At 42.2% G+C, this 22,554-nt stretch overlaps 1 protein-coding gene across 39 annotated transcripts in view; it reads left to right on the top strand.

Moving 5' to 3' along the window:
• Positions 1–22,554, top strand: part of ATXN1 (ataxin 1) — a 344,115-nt gene that overhangs the window by 233,252 nt on the left and 88,309 nt on the right. For 36 of the 39 annotated variants that reach the window (XM_064423954.1, XM_064423939.1, XM_064423786.1 and 33 more), the window contains one exon: positions 18,571–18,694. The gene's annotated coding sequence lies outside the window, so the exon portion shown is untranslated. Of the gene's footprint in view, positions 1–13,659; positions 13,764–14,301; positions 14,512–18,570; positions 18,695–22,554 lie in introns of all 39 variants that reach the window. The other 3 variants (XM_064423913.1, XM_064423909.1, XM_064423834.1) reach the window with 1 other exon arrangement.

Below are 22,554 nucleotides of genomic sequence, written 5' to 3'. Positions count from 1 at the left end.
GCCTTTGAAATACACTGGCGTTTTTTTTGTTGATTCTTAGACATAGCAATAATTGTTATTGGCTTTGTTAACAGGCATCTATGTTCTGTTCTGAAGTTACTGTTCATGTCTTCTAAAAAGTGTGCAGACAAAAAGAAATATTTGTTCTGCCTTGAAATCATGAAAGCATTTCTGCATTTAAATGGGTTGATAGCCTTGATCCAGGTTGTTCCCAGGCGACAGTAGGGAAAGAGAGCTGGTCAGTTTTCACTTGACCACTGCTGTTTATCTTCACGTACAGAGAACACTCAGAATGCCAGTGTTTACTTGTTCCTTTTTTTTTTATGCTAGTTTGCCAGCTACTTTTGTCCCTAAACAAATGAACCATGATGGCAACTGAGAACTTTTGTAGATAAGGAATAGAATTTTCAAATGGCCTTATATAGTATGCTTCTCTAGGTTTTATTTTCCAAAGTAGTCCTTGTGAAAATTTGTGGAGTGGGTCCTTCAGTTGGTCTGGGAGGTTTTTGGTATTTTTATCCATAACCCAGTTTTAAAGGTAGTTTTCCTCATCTCCTTAAATGATTAGTTGATAGGCTCTCCATTCATAGGAATACTCTCTTGATATATTTTGCATGGAAACTGAAGCAGGAAAAGTTTTTAAGGTAAGCCAACCAAATAACCTAGGGCCTTTTGATCAGTTTCCATTCATATTAAAGGAGTAATCTACCCTATTAGATGTTAGAAAGGAAGCTCAGTGTTTAAAGAAGATAAACATGCCAATTGACATTTAATATGTCTTCTCAAGTCACCAGCAGAAACCTCGCTGAACCTTGTTGGCAGAGGTGCCTTCTGCAAGGGTTCCTAAAAACACCTCCCCAGCTCTTGGCTTAAAGTGGTCTGGCACTGCAGTGGGTCTGGTGCCAGCACTGAATGCTTGGTCTGGCTCCAGTTGGAGCTGAAGGAAGACTGAGTTTTAAGACCTCTAGGATGCCTTCAGGTCCAGAAGAAACTGAGCATTGGAATAATGTGTCTTCCAAACTGTGGCGTATTCCTAGAAATTGATGAATATGCTGTTTTAATTTGGGGCGTATATATAGTTGAAGTTACTGAGGTCTTAATGCTTAGGAGAGTTCTGCAGCTCTTTAAGATTGCCTGGCACACAAAGAAGCAAAGATCTAAATTGCTTTAAGCTGCTGACAGTTATCACAGCTTTGTGCAGACACACCTTTGCTGGTACTGACAAAACACAAATACCAGTTTCACATCACTGTACAGTCCTTGGCTGGCATACATCTTGAAACAGTACTGTACCTTCACAACTTCTGCACAGAAAATGGAAAGAAAGGGTGAGCAGCAATGGTAGCCTCTTATCAAACAGCTGGTTTAAAATGCTCGGAGTAAAGACAACATTTTAAAACAAAACTTGATCTGTCATATGAAAACTGGACATTTAATGGATTACATTGCTGTGAACCCAGTCCACTTTGCTGAAGTGACACTGGGTGCAAGAGCAGGCTTCGGTATGTGAGGGGGAGAGTAGCAAGTGAAGGAAAAACATAATTTTCTTTCTGTAACACTGAAACTTCCTCCAAACTTCATATAACTGAAAAGTCTGTTTTCAAAACATCTCTGACCCTATATGAAAATAAAATTTCTGTGATTTTGGCTTTTACTAGAAATTGTGTCCATTATGCATCTGTGTGACAGGGCAGTGGTAAAAGAAACCAGTGGTAAAGAATGAATTTCTTCACTGGTAAAGAAACTAATTTGAAATCCAGGGTGAAAAGTTAAGAGGCATTGAAAATCCCCCGAGTCTATATCATGCACTACCATCTATTTCACGCAACTGTCAGTAACAGCCAACCTGTTATGCAAGTTTCATATAAAGAGTGTATTGACAGATTTAAATTAATTTAGTCTTCTAAGACCATAGATTGACATTGTGGTGGCTGTTGGCCACTCCTGTGAGCCCTTGCCTGTAACTATGGAGTTAGAAATGAACAGGCAGACACTGGCTGGTAACGTTGATGTGGCAGTGTGGATAGATTAACATTATTAAATTATTGGGGAAAGAAGTGTCACAATTTTACACTCCAATGGCAAAACTATCCGTGCTCCCAATAGCTGGATTTACTCTCAGTACTTTCACCATTTGCTACAAAGGCACTGCAGACCACTAGAGGAGTGGGAGATTGCACTGACCTTGGGAAGCTTGCAGCAGAGGCGAGCAGATAATTTGGTTTGCCCTGATCAAACATCCAGATTGATGCTGAAATGGAACTCGAGTTCCATTTCTGACTCGGTGACTGAAGTTTGTTGTGAATTCTTCTAATGATGTGGCATGCAACTTTCTTGAATTAAAAATTACAATGCCTGTTCTCCTGGGGTGCTGCAGAGGTGGCACAACAGCAGCACTGACTGAAGTCTCTGCTGTGGGTGAATGTTTGCTGCCTTTATCCGTTCTGCTGGATGTTATCCCTGCCCCTGCTCTTAAAAGCAGCAAGGCAGGCCTCACAGCAGGCACTCAGCAAAACCAATACCTTTGTCAGCTGGAACATTTTCTCTGATTCTTTATTAGGTTTCTGTCACAATGTACAAGGTGCTGTGATGATTCGGGTTACTTTTTTTAGCTTGTGACCTATATTTCTACCATTGTAGGCTCTGAACAGTTTTGTCAATTCTGGATTGCTTTGTGGTTCTTCTGGGATGGTGATAGTCTCCTGTACCTTCATCAAACACTAATCTCACAAGCATTGCTTAGTAAATAATTCCAATGCAAGGTAAACTTGCCTTGCTGCTGTTAAAATTCTCAGTCTTCTGAAAAGCCAGTAGATGGGGTGTGTGTAATTCCTGTGCAAAGTCACTGTACTTCCCAACCCAAAGATTCAACTCTAGTTTCTACATTTTTGTTGCAGAGACTGTTGTTGTTGTTATTGTTGTTGTTGTTAGTAATGGCTTCCCACATGAATCACAAATTTAAGCAATCCTGAGTGGAAGCACCAAAAATTCTCGATTGATATTTTTGCATTAAGTACTCTGAGCATGATCTACTGTGCACCTTCCAACACTGTTAGGTCTTTGAAATCTGGGTATGAATTTTTATAATAAGCTCCCCCCACCTTTTTTTTTTTTTTTAGTTTAGCTATTCATGAACTAAAAAGGTACTGGATAACTGAAAACAAACTGGGTTACACAGACTTCTGCATAATTTGCAATTACAGTTATTAGGTATAGATGCCATGGGGACAGTTAAGGAATACATAATGTTTTGTGTCTCCAAGCCCATCATGTAAGAGTAAACATCTATTTGTAGACATGATTGTGGTGATCATAGATGTGAAAATTGAATTTGCTAGCAAATTAAAATATTTTCCTCTTGTTAATGATCATGTAAATAATCTTGTTAATACAAAGCGTAGAAAGGGTCACCAGTCACATCCCTGAGTGGATTTCATGCCTATCGGTCAGTTATGGTAGACTTGAAATAGGAAGGAATCTAAAACAGGAGACTAATGGCTTTGGGACAGATGAGTCCCTGAGTTGTTCTCCTTAGAGGTCACAGCAGAGCAGAACGTGAATCAACATGGAAATAAGCTGGCCCAAGGTAATGTATGTCATTCAAAATGAAACTGTCTAGAGATGGAGTCCTATTAGGTAGGTCCTAGCTGCTTATACCTGATGGGCAATGGAAAAACCTTCAAATGGTTTGCTAATATTAACTCAGGGAACTCCACATTCCATGTCTGACAGGTATGAATGCAAGGTGGAAGTATCTTACAAAAAAAGAAGTTTAATAAATAGAATACTGTATCAAAGCTATCTTATGAGAAGAAGCGGGAACGCTTATGGCAAAGGTGCACATCTGAAGTTCCCTGAGAGATATTTGGTAAGAAATGTTTCACATATGCACATGCACTCCAAGCTCTTAATGCAATTATGGGAAAGTAGAATTCTTCAAATAGCCAAGTACCTTCAATTAATTCAAAAGAAAAGTTTAACAGTGGAATATGACAGAGTCCTGAAGGCACCAGTTTTGATCATGCCTGTGATGAAAGGGGCAAATAACACAAACCTGTTACCTGTTATGCTGCCTTTCAGAAGAGAGCCACCAGAGCTGTGCTGTAATCTGGTGTGGTAAAGTGTACTCAAAATGCTCTGAGTGTTTAACAGTTGCACAAATGATTCACTTTCCTAGCAGTCTGATTTTGTATTATAATCTGTTTCCCTGCTGTCTTTAATGTGCAATTCTGCTGAGCCTGCAGTTCACATTGGCTGCCTCAGGCAGACTGCAGGTCAGCTTTTGAATGTAGAAGAATTAATGAAATTTAAGTATTTTGTGTACAGTTGATGGCAGTTGTGCAAGTACAAAGACAGCTTTATCAGCAGATGTGGTCTAGGTTTACATTTATGTCCACATTCAATCCTTACGTTATTGCAGTTGAGGGAAAAAAAATCAGGAGCTCAGTGCAGTCTTTAACAATCTGCTTTGGTAGCTGGCCAGTCCACTTACCCTTGAGTGAAGCACATAGCAGGGTGGTTCTTTCTTCTATTAACTCTTTGATGCTTGGAAGCAGGGATGATTCACACAATGAGACAGGGAGAGGAAAATTACTATAAATGCAAGATTAGCAAAAACTTTGTACTCACCTTCTGCCAAGCCAGGAAGGGATTAGTGTACTATGGGCATGATTAGATGGCAATGTTTGCTGAACTGCTGTGGCAGACAAGGGGTATTTGAGAAGGTGATCCAGCTCTGCTGGAGTCTGCATGGTAAGTGGAGGGCAGCCTTTCCACTCAGAAACTTAGTTTTGGGTTGGGCACTTTCTGGTGAAGTCAAAAGGGTTGCTGTTGTTTGCAGTAGCTCAGCTGTTTCCCTTGTGACAGGGTTGTGTTTCCTCACTTCTTGCGTGAGCTGGTGCTGGAGTTTGAAGTAGAAGGCTCTCTGCCATCATTGCTCCTGTCTGGTTATGGGGTTTTTTTTTGGTTGTGGGTTTTGGTTTTTTTTTGGTTTTTTTTTCCATTAGTTTGGGAAGAGGTGGGGAGGAATCATATCCATGCATGGAGAAATGATGATGATCAGAATGCAGAGGGAGGGCCACATACCCCTCCTTCTCCAGTGCAGGAATAAGCAGTGCCGATGCAGGAGCTTGTTTGTAGCCCCTCAGCTTGGCCTAGCCAAGCATCCATCATGTGGTGAGCAAGGAGTGGGGTGGGACTTCCTTGCAAGGTGATCAGTGTGATTTCCAAATGCTATGGAGGGAGTCATTCCTGAGCAGCAGTAGGAGCTTTTTTGTCAGGGTTCTTCTTTAAAAGGTCCCCCTCCTTTAAACCAGGGAGACGGCAGCTGGGAGAAGGATATAAAAAATAGATAGGCTTAAATTGAAGCCTGGCATCTGGAACAGCTTTGGCAGACCTCAAGATAATACTTCAAAGTTGTTCAGCCCCACAAGGTACAGTATAATTTTCTGCTTGGTGAAAGTATTACTTGGGAACTGGAGTGATTCTTGGGGCCTCCTTGTGCTGGGCACTGGCACACTAGGTAGAAAATAGCTCCTCCTGACTGAGCTGACTGAGCCTGCATGTTCTGAGCTGCTTACTTGCCTATTCTGTCTTCCCAAGAATTTAGCAGTAAACCTTTACCCTGAATTAGTTTTACACTGAGCAACAGAGTGTAAATATATCTGAGCATTACTGATTCTGCTTTGACTCTACTGAAATGATCTTCCATATTTTAAAATCATTAAAGCTGAAGTGAAATAAATATTCTGTGTTTTATGACAGCATGAAAGGCCTTCTAATTATCCTGATATTCAAATGTGTGCAGGAGCACTTGGAAAGTTCAAGGTTCCCTCAGCTACCTGCAGTTTAGCAGAGAACATCCTTCCACAGGCAGTTAGGGCCTGTAATTCTCACCATAGTTCCTGAACCTGCTTCCACTTTTGGTGGTTTACAAGGGAGAAAACAAGTCAGCCTTGTTCAGTTCAGTTGTTTTAGCCACGCGTGTTTGGAGATGATTCTGAATCAATACATGCCTGCAGAGAGGTAAGTTGTAAGGTTACTAATTGGTTTTGATGCTGTTTGCTACTTGAATGTTGGCGATTTTTTTTCCTACGGTAAAAAGAGCATAATTATTTTTAACTTATAGCAACCCCCTATTTTCTCTTAAATGTCTTGATATGAAGTAATTTAAACTAAATTTCTGCACAGATACTTTCCAAGAGATTGGCTGTCAAGTACAATAAAAAAACTACACTTTTGCAGGGACCCAATGAGACTTTGCAAATTTAGATTTATTCTCAACATTAAATGTGGTTGAAGATGTCATTTCTTAAACAGCACTTTCAGAAGTAGTTAGCTTAAAAGTATAGCAATTCAAAGCACAGAGGGAATGATTTTGAAGTGTAAAGTCTTGAAACACAACACAGAGGTTGACAGTTTCACTACAATTAGAAGCAAGGCAGGCACAACTCCCACTTCTGAAAACTTTCCTATTGCACTGCTTCCTCTCTTGGCCTAGAAAACCTCAAAAAAACCCCTTTGAGTGGCTTTGCTTATTGACTTAACATAGTTATACTCAATAGCATTAGGAGACAGAGCAGAAAGGGCTGCCAAATGTGTCTGTAAAGAATAATCTTTTCAAAAAGCTTCACAGTGGTATTTTTTTCCACATGCTTTCAATGTCCTGAGAATGCTGCTTGTTTGAGGAAAGCAAGTATTAGGGTAGGTTTTTTTGCGTTTTTTATTTTAACGGGGCTTGTTTTGTTAGGAAACCACTCCCTTCTGCTGCTGCATTTAGACTCACTGCTAATTGCCATTTGGTCGAAGACATTTTCCATGAATTGCCACATTCCCCCACACTGTTACAACTTCACACTGATTATGCTCTGTTAGCAGCACTTCAGCCTGCTGCCTTTGGGAGGAGTGGCTGAGAGAAGGATATGGTGCACATGGGAAATTGTGAGGTTTGTAGCTGCTAAAACACAGCAGAGGCTGTTCTTCCCAGACTAAGATAGGTGGCATAAGGAGGGCATCCGGCTACTGTGGTGGTTTATGCACTGCTCTGCTGTGTGCCACTGCTGAGGATTTTTCATAGGAAGTCCTGTTAAGGTGGTATGTGGTGTGTTAGGCTTATATTTTTCATCCTAGTCACACAATGTAATGGGAAGCCAACCCCAAACTCTCGTGCCAGAGAGGGTGTGGGAGAGGGTGATCTTCCAAGAACACTACTGGCTCACTGAGCTCCTTGAGGAGCCCACAGAACCCAACCTCCAAGTTTGTCTTTCTCCTATAGCCTGGGGACAGCATAAGCTTCTCCTTAGCCCGGCTCTGTCCTCTGCAGCAAAACCTCCTGGAGCAGCAAAAGATCACTGGTGACTGAAGCTTGAGCACTGAGCAGGGGAACTGGATGTAGTGCGGTTGTTCAGCACAGCTAATCCACTTAAACTATGGAGCTCATCTGCTGATCTGCAGGGGTGGCAGTGCTCTTAGGTGTGATAGCTAAAGAGGCTTTGGCTTGAGCTACAGTTTCAAGGCAATCAAAACCTGCAGCTCGGGCTGAGGATCTGGTTGCGCCAAGTCGGCCCTGACCCAACCAAACGTGGTTAAAAGTGAGAGGCTGTGAGAGATAAACCCCTCTACTTAAACCTTGTCCTAGCTCAGGAGCTGATCAGTGTGTTCAAGTGCTTTTCCAGTCTTAATTGCTTTGATCAAAGGTAGGGCTTACTTGGTCTGTGAATGGGGATGAGCTTTGCCAGTAAAAGCCCTCTTCTGAACTGGGATAATTGCACCCACTGGTAGAGCTGGTAATTAATGTTTCTGCCTTCATCGTGTCGCTGCACATAAGCATACAGGTCTTTTACAGGAAAAACCCTTTAATTCCTAATGCAGTAAGTGTGCTTGGGTCTCACCTTCCCTGTGGCTGTTGGTCGTGGTGCAGGAGGAACAGCTGGTGTTGTAACAGGATCTCTGACTACATAGATCTGTTGTCCAGCTTGTGACATGTGAGGGTTTTCAGTTCAGGTCCATTCAGTAGACCAGTGCTGGCTGAAGGCAAGCCCAGTGTGGCATTTCCTGCCATGTGACAGTGAGCAGGAGTGGCTGCAGCCCACAGGAGCAGACGGTGGGCACTGCTCCTGGCCTGCCATTGTTTGTCCGGGATGAAATCTTTATTTATTTAGTCCTACCCTTTTTTACTGCTGAGGGGAAGAGAGAGGGAGTATGAGAACCAGTGTGTGGTACACTGCTGAGTCCTCTACTGTCCTCCTTGCAGTACTAGAAGACATCCAGATAAGCTAAAACTTGGTAGTCTTTTGTGGCAAAGGCTTCTATTGTTCCTTTTACCAAATTATTAATAAATTATTGTAAGTCAAATATAGATCAAATAATTTTCTGCATCTAATCCTCGCTTACTGTAGGGAGGTAGAAACAGCAGTGCTGCAGTCCTGTTGATTCTGGTCCACCACAGGCAATGCAGTGAGGGACCACTCTCACAGCACCCTTGTACTACCACTCATACCAGTGGGTACAGAAAACTGCTCCCTGCTTTCCCTCGGCAGCAGAAAGAGGCAGAAATGAAAGCAGACCTCACTCTGAATTTCAGAAAAGGCTGAAACTGGTCTGTTGGCATAGAGAGAGAACCAGGAAACAGGAACACCTGTGTTGCATAGCTTTGGGCAGGTCAATTATCCCATCTCCAGTAAAATTCTCTTTTGCATAAGGTATGAATAACAATACTCAATTTACCTTGCAGGGGTGTTACAGAGCATGCAGTTAATTTTTTCACAGTGTTTGTGGTATGTAAAACCCTAAATGAGTGCAAAGCATTATTGTGATTTAATTTTATTGAGGGTTAAATTTTGGTGACGTGCCCAGCTGAGCACTTGCTGGCAGTGAGCAAGGCAAGTGACCAGCAGCAAGCATGTTTGGCAGCAAGCAATGGACAAAAAAGGAAAACAGCACTAACTTATTCCAGTCATACTTTTTTTTTCCTCTCTTACCACTGCACGTTTCCCATTAAGCAGATGGAGATGATCAAAATATCAAATTGGAATTCTGTGGTTTAACAGACTTACATTTTACTGTTTAAAAGGCAAATAAAGGTTAATGACATGACAATTTGTCTTGTAGGAGAGTGAGAGAGTGGAAGTGCCTCCAAACATACCCTGAATGGTCCTTAAATAATATCTTTCAGAAACAGACCATACCTGATTTAGCTAGGTGGTGGATTTTTCACTGGCTTGGTAGCATGCCAAGACTGCTCCTCCACATTTCATGCTACTGCTGTTGAGGGGTTTGCACTGGATTAAAAACAAGGATGAAAATCTCTTGGACAAGGTCGGTACCTCATGACACCAGCAGGAGCCAGGGGATGAGCAGGGGTCTTGTGCAGGCACGTCTTGGGGGGTGCTCCCAAGTTTGAAACATGAGTCAGTGCCAGACTACAACGTGTGTCTGTGTTAGAGCTGCTGAGTGTAAGAGAGGGACAGACAGTGTGTGTGATTTCTCTGCCTTGCTCTCATCTCATGGGAAATGGGGGTTTCCTAATGCTGGGTTACTCTCAAGTGCCAGCGCTCCAGCGGGTTTCATGTTGCGCCTTGGCATCCCAGGCATTTTGTTACTGCCTGCTCACTTTTGTTCATTTTTATTATTCTTGCTTGTCTTCTTGGTTATTCTAGTTACTACTCATAGACAATAGCACAATTGAATAACAATCTTCTGGTAATTGTGGCTAATGTCTGCCCTTGGAAAATCGCACTCCAAGTGTGATGGAGACAGGTATTCCTGGCAGAGAGAGGAAGGATTTGACCCACACTTTCTCTGTATTTGTTATTTCAACTTCTTTGCTCTGTGAGTGTCCTGAGAGACGTCCAGAGGTCAGCAAAGCAGAAAAGGGTCTTTACAGTGTCTTCTTTTAAGCTTTGGGTCAAAGTCTGCATGATACCCTTATTCTTGTTGCATTTGAAAACATTGCTTGGCCCTGGATTTTCTCAGGGCTTTTTTCCCTTTCTTCCCCAGCTCCAAAAGCTGCCACGGTCACTTACCCAAGCACAGTGCTAGCATCAGCTCCACAGTTAACTTCTCATTTAGTGGTGTTTCTGAAAATAACAATTGCTGCAAGAAAACAAATGGTAGACATGCAGCATATGCTGCACATAATGTTAATTTATTGCCTTTTTTTGAAAAAAAAATGCAGTATGAAATTTAGGGGGCAAATCTCAAATCCTGTAAAATTCATGGCACAATGCCAGTTTATTTGAAAGGCCCTTACATTTGTCCCTAAATCTTACAAGTCCTTAACTACAATTTGCTTTCTCACATGCCACTCACCTTTAAGGTGATACTCCTTTTTTGGCATTATTAATTATCATTATTGTTGTTGCTGTTATTATTCCAGGAAATCTGTATGGGAGGAACGCTGAAATCTGGTTTAAAAATAGCATTTTCATGTCCTCCTACTCACTGTACTTCGTGCATAGAATGCCTTTTATAAATGCAGACTTGCTGCTTGGCTAGATAAAAGAAACTGTCACTTGATTTCCATAACGAAGTCATTCCCAGGAGGATTTCATTGTTTTAGCAATAAAATTTTTCTAAAAGGCCTTTTATTTTGCTTGAGAAAGATAACAGAAATGAACTTCTTAGTGGTTATTCCACAAAACAATTAGACGAAAGCAAGACTGTCTTGATTTGATGTAAGGAGATTTGTATGTGTATGAATTCCCTTTCATGTAAGAAGAGATAAATTCCCAACTGAAAATCAAGTTATAAACACTCCCCCAAAAACCAAAACACTTTCCCCCCTTGCTCACAGACACTTCACATAGCTTTTATCAGGACTCTCCTGCATAAATTTGGTCATATCCTGGAGTTCAGCCCTATTTCAAAAGGCACTTGCATAAGTTGTGATTCAGATACTTTCCTGAATTAGAGGCAGTCAAGGATAATCATTGCCAATTATTACAGTGCATTAATTTTGTTACCAAGTACGTTTGTATTCGTGGGGAGGAATGGTCTCTGCACGCTGTATTAAGCATTCCCTGAAGCAGGGACGGTGCTTTAGCTGTGGGTGCTCACACTGTGGAGCACAGTGCAGGCACAGTTCCTCCTTGCTCACAAGCACCGTGCTGCCCTGGCCTCTCTCACCACTTCTCCAGCATTTCTCACCCCTTTTCTCAGCTGCTCTGTGTCTCATGCCAGCATGACGTTCTTTTTCTCTGAATGCTGAACATGCTAAAGCTTGTCAGAATTACGGCATCAGAAAAGATGTAGAAAGCATATCCAGTAAGTGAGAGGTCCTACTGCTTATATTTAGTTATATATATATTTTTTTTTTAGGGGGACGGGGGCTGTCTCTCATTTGGACCTATTTTGAGCCATGCTTGCATTTTCCTGAGTGTGAATCAATGCAATTACCACATCAGGTACCGTAGACAGCCTACTACTGTAGGCAGATACACGCAATAAGAAGCAAAGGGGAATAGGATGAAAAACATTGTAGTCAGGAAAGCCTTTATGGATTTGGCATCATACTTAAAATTCCATTGTAATAAAGAAATGCAACAATTTCAGAAATTATTATTTATAGGAAGATTTGTGAATTCATGATGTGATATTCTGACTCACCCGACAGCAAACATGTTTGCGCTCCGGCTGGTATGACTCACGCTGACATTTGTCTTAAGCGTGGCAATTGTTTTAGCCCTCTGCTCTGTGCAGGATGAATGAAACGGCTGAGCTCCCCTGTTGCAGATTTACTACGTGCAGCCACCCTGGTAAATTGCAGGCTCAGCTGTGGAGTATTTCCTGACACACACACACACGTGCACACACACACGTGCACAAACATGCATACACGTGCGCAGCCCCCCCCCAGTAATACTTTACTGTTAAATACTAGATTCATAGAAAGGAAATGCATAATTACAGCGCTGCCTTTTGCACCACATAAAGCAGCCCACATCAAAAGATGTTTGTCATTAATGTTTCAACAGGTAATCTCTGGAATTACTGCCAAGCCGTGTTCCTGTTACTTAGCGCTCAGTGTAGAAATCGTTGAAATCTTTGTTGTAAGCCAGCATAGTCATCTTAATCCTGCAAAAAAGTTAGTCAATAGTGCCTTTGTTTTCCAGCTCCGTATCACGTTGCATCAGCGGCGCAGAAGACGTGGCAGCACTGGAAGTGGGGAGAAGGTTAAGGGTGCGTTCTGGGCTGGCTTCCTAAGGAAGCCAAGCTCACGTGGTGGCATTGTTCGTGCCTGCGCCTGTGTGTGTCCCCCCAGCCTGGCAGCTGCTGTAAGTCGGGTCCTCCTCCGCCCTGTGTGCTGCACAGGTAGAGGAGACGGGGAAGCTGCTCCCTGAAAACTTTGTGTAAGTAGCAGATGAGTAGCTCTGGGCACCTGTGGCTGAACCCAGTGAGGCAAAGGCCATGGCCCATACTCAAATCTTACCAGCACCAGGGCCTCGGTACTGTGGGAATCTCCTGGAATTACTGCTGCCACCAGAGATCAAGCCTCTTCTCTGGTTTTCTGGGTTGTAGCATTAACAATCTTCTTCAGGAGGTTTTGTCTCTGGCTGCTTAAAATAACTGCAGTTAAACAGAATATCAGCTGTTGCTTTTGGTGCTGCTACTGTTTGCAACTCACATCATTTGGATTCTCCTTTCAACACCATCTTTGCAGGAGAGCTGTGGCCATCATATGAGAGGTGTCTGTACATGTTATGAAGGTCCTTGAGCATGCTGTCATCTGTAGCAAGTTAATAGGATGCTGCAGTTCTTCAAATATGCAGGAGGCTCATTGTCTCCACTCAGGGCTGAGCTGCATTTTTTGCATAATAGCTTCCATAAAAGAAAAAGAGAAATATTTATGTCATGTAACAGAAGCATCCAGAGTGGTTATTTTTATTGCAACATTACTGGCTCTCAGCCTGAATTATTATGAACCATTTGCATTCTTTCCTCAATCTCTTCTGCTTAGAAGACCTGTAGAAATGACTGTTACAAGCACACAGACAAGAGCTGTTTTTACTTTAAACCTCTGTATGAGAATGAAGAAAGTTGGCATCCTAAGAGAAATGTAGATCTGTGTTGAAATTTCCTTCCACCCCCCCTCCCCCGCACCCAGCAGTATTCCTGCTTTGATAGCCATAAAAAAGTGGCAAATAGGGGGTGCTGATGTGAATAAGGTGATGGATTTTTATTAAGAAGTACATCATTGACATCTGATAGGAGGTATTTGTGAGGTATTGTGGCTCTGCACTGTTCCTGCTTAGACAAAACAACCTGAACAAACCCCTCTTAGTTTTCACCTGCATTGTGTGTTGCACCCACAGCCCACCTCCTGACTTGCTGTTTTAATACCTTATGCTGCACTCTCTTTCTGGGGGAGAATCATGTGGAACATGGAAACTGAGCCCACTAAGTGAAGCACAGGGCTAAGCACAGTCTAACCTCACGCCTTTTGGGAAAAGTTTGGTATTAGTGAAGTACAGATAAGGAGTATGGTTGTGATTGCTGTTATTTGTGTAAAAGTGATGTCTCTGAGGTCCCAGTTAGATTTGTGCTTGTATTGTTATTAGACATCATGTAAATGGAGAGTGTGAATTTGAGCTGTTCTGCATTTTTTCCCAAGTATAACTGCGGTGATGAACCTTCATCTGTTTTCCAATCACTTGTTCACAGGTGTTGAGGTTAGGGAATGTGTAACGAGCAGTGGAGACGGCTCTGGGAGCAAAGTTACTTCCATGGTTTCCAGATGAAGAGGTTTAGAAGGGCAGATGAGTCCAGTGAGTACAGCTAGAAGCTCTCAGTCTGTTTGCATAGGCTGATGGTAAAATAAGGGGTGGTTTACCTGAGCCTTAAGTCATGAAAAATACCTGCTGTGGGTGAAGCAATGATGAATAATGGTCTTTAGATTAAATCTCGGGACACCGATTTCTAGATGACTCACAGCTAACGTTAGCTGTGCACAGTCAGTGGCCATCTTCAGCAGTGGCTCCTGCACTGGAGCTGCAGCCTTGCCCTTCCAGCCCCATGTGCTGCTCCCATCTCTGGATGTTCACAGGTAGATGTTCCTGTCCTGCATTTTCCCTCTGAGTAAACACTTGCGTTGGAGATGCTTTTCACACAGGAAAGATGTGCTGGGCTGGGATGTCCCATGTTCACAGAGCTGGGGAGGGCAACATAAATGTTCCTCCCTCTGCTACAAATTGTGGGGCAGGAGGGATTGCTTCTTTGTCTGAGCCCCATGATCTGCATCCTTTTTTTCTGGTTTAGGACCTGCAGGATACGCAAAGTGCTAACAACTTGATTTACTGTTCCCAGGCACCCAGACACAGTTATTCACCCAACACGAAGTGGGTGTAACACCTTGTGAAGTTGGGCATTTCACTGTGGACCACATGCAAAGCATGGGAGATTTTGTTTATATGGCAAAGCCTTGGAGGATCAATCTTCAGATGCGGAATGGATGCTAAACAGAAATCAGAGTGATGCCTGCCTGTTTTATGCAAACAAAACCTCTTCTGTCCTGAGGTGATATTGCTTCACCATAGCATTAATTTTAGACATAATTGGGATTTAAGTAATTTTTGCACTAGCAGAACATCAGCAGCAGCCTTTATACACTAGACAGAATGTCAGAAGATTTTCACATGGGCAAAGTTTGGAATGGCTGGTTTAGAGAAGCTTTTATTAACTTGAAATTTAAAAGATAGTAAATTCTTGGTTGGGAGAATCTTTTCTCATTGTGTAAAATCAGCTAAACCTGTTGAAAATAATTTAGAAGTTTTTTCCTGACATGATAGATGATACACACATTAGGTAATTGAAATCATGCACGCTCCAGGAAGATAAAACCTCGCCTTTCCCATTTGCAGTGAGGCAGGATTGAACCTGTCTAAAACTATTTCAAGTAGAGGGAGAATAAAGCAGGAAATGAATTATGGTTTTATTTGAGTTGAAGGATTAGTTGAGGGATAATAGCGAACAACGAAACAACTTGGGCACAAGGCTGCCGTCTCTTAAACAGTTTTATTAGCTTATGCTGATTTGTGAATTAGGGAAACCAAATTATGTCATGCAAGAGAGCAAGGGATGACAATTAAAAACCTGCAGGAAAGGACTAGTAAAACGGTAATCTCTCACTGCCTGATCTTCAAAGCAAAATGGGAGAGCATGACCTTTCTTGGAATAAATACAGGATATTGCACGTAGCCAACTTCTGGTTTTCAGGTTTTGCCAATTTGCAGTTGCTCTCTTGTATTACAGTCCTTATTTGTTGATTGCCCTGGGGTCCAATTTTAGTCTCAAAATACTCCTGAGAAGTACTTCCATGTTCTTTGATTTGAGATCTGTTCATGTCTCAATTACCCTTCTAATCTGTCAGCACAGTGTCCTTTTTAGCTCTCAAAGACAGGGCTGTGCTGTGATATTTGAGTAACCGTAATGCTGTGGGACCATGAGAAGCAGCTTCCTTAGTAACGCTTCCCATTTATAGCGGAGATGTGATCGGTAACCGTGTACGTGTTAATGATTTGTTATCATGTTGAAGCTTCAGTCACAAAGTCTGGTTAAGACCTAATTGTACTGCAAACCAGCTTCTCTGCTGGTCCCTCCAAGTTATGGCTGTTTTACATGTTCCATGAAGAGCATGTCATCAGAGCCCATCAGATCTGCATAGTAAAAAGATTGTCCCAATTAGGGACTGAGTGCTCTGCTCTTCAAGTGAGGGTTGTGCTTCAAGAAGCAGCATCTCTCCATGCAGCCTGAATTTTGTGCTATGCTATCTTTAAATCTTAAGCATAAAAGTGCCTGGGAACATTTGCAAGCAGACATGACTTGGCTCTCACAGAGTGAAGTGCCTATGGGTAAGGTCAACTGAGCAAGTTGTAGCAAATTAAACTAGCTTGTGAATTTATAGTGCATAATCTGCTCCACAATAACTGGCTGTGTGCATGGTACAAAGGCACCCTGTGGTAAACACAAGGTCTCTTGCCCCTGTTTTTGCCTGAAGTGTAAACAACCTTGCTTTATGCCATCTTTCCTGTGAAATGTGAGTGTGGGGAGAGGTATCTGCCCCAGAGTACCACCACTGCCCTGTGTTGGATGGGTGCTGCTTGTGGCCTGTTCCTGTGTCCCTGCACTGGGGTCTGCAAGCCACGTTCCAGGCTGACAGCAAGGTCACTGCACAGCTAGCAAGCAGCCTTGCTTCTGACTCAGTGATCAAAGCCCTGGTTTGGGCAGTTGGAGCCTTACTAACTTGAACAGATTCAAAATCCTAATCCCACTTGTGGACTTAGTCACTGAGTGTGGTGGGTAACAGCCCAGGGTTACACGCAGCTGACTCTCCAGGGACACTCACAGGAGTCTGTCCAAGCAGGAGTTTGCAAGGAGTAAACTTCCCTGCTCCTACTAGAAATAATTGGAAGCCATCTATTTTTGTTGGAAAAGTTAAATATTTTCTCACAGTCATTTGGACTGCATTTGAAGGTTTCCCCTGAATGCTGAATGACAAGAGATAAGGATTAAAAATTGCAATTTTGAGGGTTGCCAAATTATTGGGGGGAAAAAACCCATAAATAATTTGCAAATGCTGAAATCTTTAATTTTAACACTTAGAAGCAAAATGGTTTGAGTATTTTGAGCTGAGATGGAGGTTTTTTAATTGTGAGATTCTCATAATTTAAAGAAAAAAATAAATGGCTTGAAAATAAATTGGTTTGGTTTTAAGCAAATTTCAAGGTTTTTTTTTTTTAAATAGCTCTGTGTTATTTTTCTCTCTTTGGCCTGCTTTCTAAAGTTAAAAATCTTACGAGACCATGTCTGATGGTGTGTTTCTCTGTCAGATAAACAACCGAGTCCCACTTCAGTAGAGCAGAGAAGTTGTTGACCAAAGTCTTGGAAGTATAGCCAGGGCCTGGGTATCTGAAGGCTCTTGAGGTAGCGATGCCTCTGTCACACATTAGTTTTAGCTCATGAGAAACTCCTGTGTCTTAAACTGGGAAGATTTTTGTAACAGGTATCTTGCATTGCTACAGTCCATCAGGGAGAGGTCAAAGACACCTGTACCTTGAGACTAGTGGTCACTGTCATCATCACTGCCAGGTGCCTGCCCAAGTCCCAGCCAGCTGGATGCTGTTTACAGATGCTGCTCCATGAGGGCTTATCCTCAGCCACTAAATCCAGGAGTAGTCTTACACCAAAACTGGGTCAGCTGGGCAGATACTGCTTTGGGCTTTTGGGAAGGTTTTGTTGTTTTTGCTTTGTATGTTCAACTAAAACAGTTATAGGTGTAAACACCTCTTGAATAGCAACTTTTTCATCATTGCATTGTCTTCCCTCTGCTCTTCACCCATGTACTGCACTTGTCCATCTGTCTGACTTGTTTCCTGCCTTCACATAGTGTGAGATTCATCTGCATTCATATGTAGCCATCTAATCTGAGCTCAGTGTCTAGACTCACTTTATGGAGAGAGCCAGACCTTTCTAGAGAGTGAATCATTCTGTCCTAAACCAGATGCTTGATAGGTCAAATGAATAATTTTCTGGATTGCCTTGTTTCCTCCAACAAGTGAAGAGAATTTGCACTGTCTGAGGTGTAGAGTTTGGTCCTGCACTTGTTTTTGATTTGAGGATATGGATTCTGCCATGAGGGATAAACCATATCATTCTACCATAATGGGATGCATTAATGTGCACAAATCCTGATGTGTGAAATATTTAAGGAGGTAGGAAATGTTGGTGGCACAAAGTAAAACTAAGAATTTGGGAAGCACAAAGAGACCATGGGAACCTGGCTCAAGGAAAAAATGTTCAGTTTGGGGTCTGTGGAAATATGCACTTCATTTTAAGTATTCTGTACGGGGTTCACATAAAAATGAAACCCAGCAGTTTCCTCAGACACCAGCAAAAAGGTTGAAGGTAGTCTGATACCTTGTGTAGTAGGTAAAAAAAAAAATAATTAAGAGTTGGTCCACACTTAAATTTTGTCCAAAAAATCATTGAAAGAACCACACAATATTAAAAATCGCGAATATGAAAAATACTTCCTACTGAGGAACAGAGAGGAATGTGTGTGTGTGTGTGTGTGTGTGTGTGTGTGTGTGTGTATTTTTGGATTCAGTACTCCTCTGTTGTAATATTGCAGATAACCATGGAAATAGATAGGTGTTTGAATTTCCTTGGAGGAGTTCATTGAGAACAAAAATCTTCCTATGTGGATCTCTCTGCACATTATGGACTTTGTTTGCAGGCACTTTTCTGAAGAGCAACTCCAAGTAGTTTTTTCTTTCTCTTGTTACAACAACAGAAGTATCCAAGAATTATTTTAATTATGTATCTGCTTCAGCAATTCTAAACTGGGTTTTAATTTTTTGTGATAATATGTACAGGGCAAATGGCTCTTCCTATCCTAGATCAGTGTTTCCCACACACTCAGTCTGTTCTAGAATCTCCATCTTGGGAGCTCATTAAAAATGCATTTGCTTCAAGGAGATGTAGGAGTCAATTGTTCATTTGTTAAACAGCTCTACGGATTTTCCTCTTTTTATTCCTTGCTTTCCTTTCTTACTTGGTTTTGCTTTTGTTTTACAGCTCTATCTTACTTGATTTGAAAGAGGAAAGCCACTGAGGACCTGTGAACAATCCAGCAGCTTCTGAAAAATCTTCATGCTAAAGGATAATCCAGAATTCCCTGAAGAAGAACAAAGTGAATGTTGTGAGTTCCTAGCAGTGATAACAAACACTTCTAATTGTGTCTTTTGGGAGGTAGTATCTGCCTTGTAGTGTTTGGTCTCTTCCCTGTGATGCACTGAGCACCAAAAACTTGAATTTCTCTTAATTTTTTTATTCTTTTAATGGGTTTAAGGGAAGACTAGTATTATCTGAGGAAAGATGGTGGGTTTCTTTTCCTTGGACTGCTACAGTTATTTGTCATACTGCTATTGCTTTTTAGTTATGTATGTGAGCCTGCATTGGAAGGCCATGTGACTGTGTAGCCTAACAAGATTGAAAAATAGTATGGATAACAGTCCATGAATCTACAGGTGGGATTCAGGAGTTTTATGCATGCTTGCACAATGCTTGAAGTTATTTGACCACTTTCAAATTAGAGGAATGTAAATGTAGTTATTTCTGTAGTTATTTCTGGTATTACAAACTCTTGATGGTCAGTTTTTTATATTAGTTTGAGTATTTCCAGTACAAATGCTCCTCTCAGAGGTTTGTGTTCATGGGAACTGGAGTAGCACACCTTTCCAAGGGAAACACAGTCATTCAACTGAGACCTTGACTCAACTGTGGTATTAATAAAAAAAAAATGTTCCCATGAGGGATGGCTAAAGAGAAAGCATGAATATTTTTATGTTCATTGTTTTTTTCTTATGAAGCCCACTGCTTTTCTGGGTTGAAATGGGCAAACATGCAGATCAAATGTAAACATTCTCACAAAAAGAGGAAAACAAGAGTTCTCTGCCTGCCAGGTTTTAGAATAATCCTTATTTTTTTCTTAAGAACAAACCATGGGGATTTCCAAGTTAGGCAAGTTAGTATTTAATTCTTATGCCCAGGGTATGCAGTGGTCCTTCAAGATGTTAGTAGTGATAAAACAAGCCGCAGATTCTTCCAGTTGGAGCAAATTAGTTTGTGCATTTTCCATTATGTAGTAAAAATAAATATATTTTCTGGCATGCCTTCTAGCTCCCTCAGAGTTGGATGCCCTCCTTTGCTCTGCTTTTCCCTTTGGGTTCTGGCTTCAGGAAGCAGATTGAGACAGAGTCTTAAGTGGTGCTGCTTTCCCAAGAACCAGTTGCAAAATAAATATTAGAGAAGACACTGAAAATTTTTTGTCATCTCTTGCCATTCTCACCTGCTTTGATCTACAGGGAAATAGTTAACAAAGCAAACATCTGGATTTTTTACTTACTAGTTCCCACTAATCTGCCAAGTTAGTAGCTCATTAAGATGAATAAGGGGCCTCTGAGATGTGGAGCCTCTCACTGTCCATGTACCCAAGCAGGCATATTCCCACACTTCAAAAGGCTTCTTTATAACTGCAAGAACTTATTTTGCATGCTGGCATCCTAGAACAGGAGAGGACAGCCTATAATAACAACAACAACAATAATAATAATAATAATAATAATAATAATAATAATAATAATAATAATAATAATAATAGTAGTAGTAGTAGTAGTAGACCAACAACAACCATCCTAGCATGCAGAGCTGTTGGGATAACAGGAGATGTTTGTTTAAGATGTTGCAATCACCTGCACTGATTGCAGCAGAACAGCAGCACCACCTCACATGAAGGAGAGCATCCCCTGGGTCCTGTAAGGTATGTGGTGTGCCAGATCAGCCAGGTAAACTGAAAGAGGCAATCATCAGCCACTGCAGGGGATGGAATATCTGTTGAAGATGCCGTCAGTGTGATCATTACATTCTGCCCTGTCCTAAATGGTTTGAATTCAGCCCTCTTAAAGCACAGTGTGATGTTCTGCTATTGTGGTGCCAAAACCCTGATTATACTCAGGAGGCCTGGGTTAGTGCAGAAAGAGCAGCACTCTTCTCACCAGGTATGGATGGGAAAAAGCATTCTTGCGAATTGCTCTTACTCCGGCATCCAGGACTGGTTCCTTTTGAGGAATCATTTGTAGGTGGTGGAGAGATTTTTAGCAGTTCCTTGAGAGTGTATTTCGTTACCTGGCTTCTGCTTGGAGAACACTGCTGCAAGAAGGAGGCAGTCAGCTACGCTCCTCCTCTCCTCTGTCCTTTTACCTCTTAGGGAGACAAGAATACCGGAGGTGAGGAGGTACAGTGTTTCTCCTGAAAGGAAATACTGGCATACAGTGAATTTACTTTCAAATATTGCTCTCTGTTCCCTGTTTGCAGGGTGTTGTCATGTTACGATGTGGGGAAAATGATCAAACCTTTCCCACTGCAAGTAGTAGCTGTTCTCTTCCCTTCTGCTGTCTCCTTTTGCCACCCAGGCAAATTTCAGAGGAAGGGGGGTGTGAGGAGGGAGGAGTGCAATAAATTGAGACCAGTGTCTTGTATCCACCTAGAAACTGCCTGTTTACTAAACAGTACAAATTTCTCGCTTCCTTTTTCCTGCTCTCTTCATTTGGATGAAATGCATTTCTGGAATAGCAGTGCTTGTACAAATCAAGTCCATATTCCACTTCTGGGGAGAGAAAAAGGGATGTCAGGAGGGTCCATTAAGGAGGAATGTTTATTTTAGTAAGGGTGAAAATGAAGCAAGACAAGGCTCCTTTGCTCTTGCTGGAATCTTGTGTATTCCAGCATACGTTTTTGTAATTTTCTGGTAGGATATAGGTATCCTGAGGTTTTTTTTTCAAATCCTGAAAACATATGCCACAGCTTTTTTGGAGTGCTAGCCACACAAACACATTCTAACAGGAGCAATGAATAAACTCTTCATGTTCCTCACTCGCAGGCATTTCTTCACATTATTTTTTTTTTTTCTGTGCTTATGCGAAAACCTCTGGCACAGTTTGTGGGAAATGGAAAATAAATCTCTAAATCCAGTATGTGTCAATAACAGAAACGTGTTTAGTTGATCTATAACTGTTATTTTGGAAAAACTGCAGATGGTAGGATAGTAAACATCCCCACTTCTAGCCCAGACAGGCTTTCCATGCCCTGCCTTCAGTGGGGAACCTGCTGCTTCTGAAGAAGGTCCTGGGGGACCATGGTTACGCATGGCTTAGCCCCAGTTCCATCCCAGTTTTGAGCTGCTGCCTTCTCTTTCTGCTCCTTGGCCCTCCTCGCTTCCTTTACCCTGGGTTCTATCTCCCATGTACTCCCCCCCTGGCTGCCGGCTGTTTTTCCTGGCACGTGGAGCTGCGACGGGTCTGGGAGCGACAGCTCCTGGAGCTGATGTCAGTGCTGCTTCCTGAGCTGCCTGGCCAGGCTGGCTGCAGCCCAGGCACACCCTCTCCCCAGAGCATCACCTTCTCCGCCTGCCCGTCCTGCTGCTGCAGCAGCCCCTCGGGGAGGAGGGCTGTGCAAGTGATGGAAATTGAAGGTTAGCGAGCCTTTCGTGGCGGTTTTCTGTGAGCAGCCATCTCCCACGCCTGGAGCCTCAGCACCGGGTTTGTGGCATGGTTGGAAGTGATGCCTGGTTTCTGTTCTGAGCTGTACACACCTTGGAAGAGCTACGGGAAGCTTTGACACATGCAGACTTAATGATTCTGGATGTCTCTGCTTTTGTGTCGCTTTGGTATCCGTGTGCTAAATCACCCCATGGTTTTCTATGGAAATTACCAGGCTGCTGAGAAAAGAGCAGAGCTGCATGTGTCCGTTCTTCCAAACAGCAGCCCAGTACATGCCACTTGGTATTTATAGTGAGAGGGAAAAAGGGAAGAATCGCTTTAATTTGAGAAATGTCTCTCAGAAACAGCAGTAATTTATTCCTAGGCATTATTCTTCATTAAGAGCTACAGACAGCTGCAGCTTCCCTTTAAATAGAAATTGCTCTCTGCAGGCATGCTATACATAGGGCTTCAGGTTTCTGCCATTTCTCTGCCAAAAAATCAGAAGTATTTCTCACCAAAT

Source organism: Passer domesticus, chromosome 1 (genome assembly GCF_036417665.1).
Source record: "Passer domesticus isolate bPasDom1 chromosome 1, bPasDom1.hap1, whole genome shotgun sequence".
NCBI classification, from domain to species: domain Eukaryota; kingdom Metazoa; phylum Chordata; class Aves; order Passeriformes; family Passeridae; genus Passer; species Passer domesticus.
The sequence above is the reverse complement of the archived record's forward strand: the minus strand, read 5'-3'. Positions and strand labels throughout refer to the sequence as shown.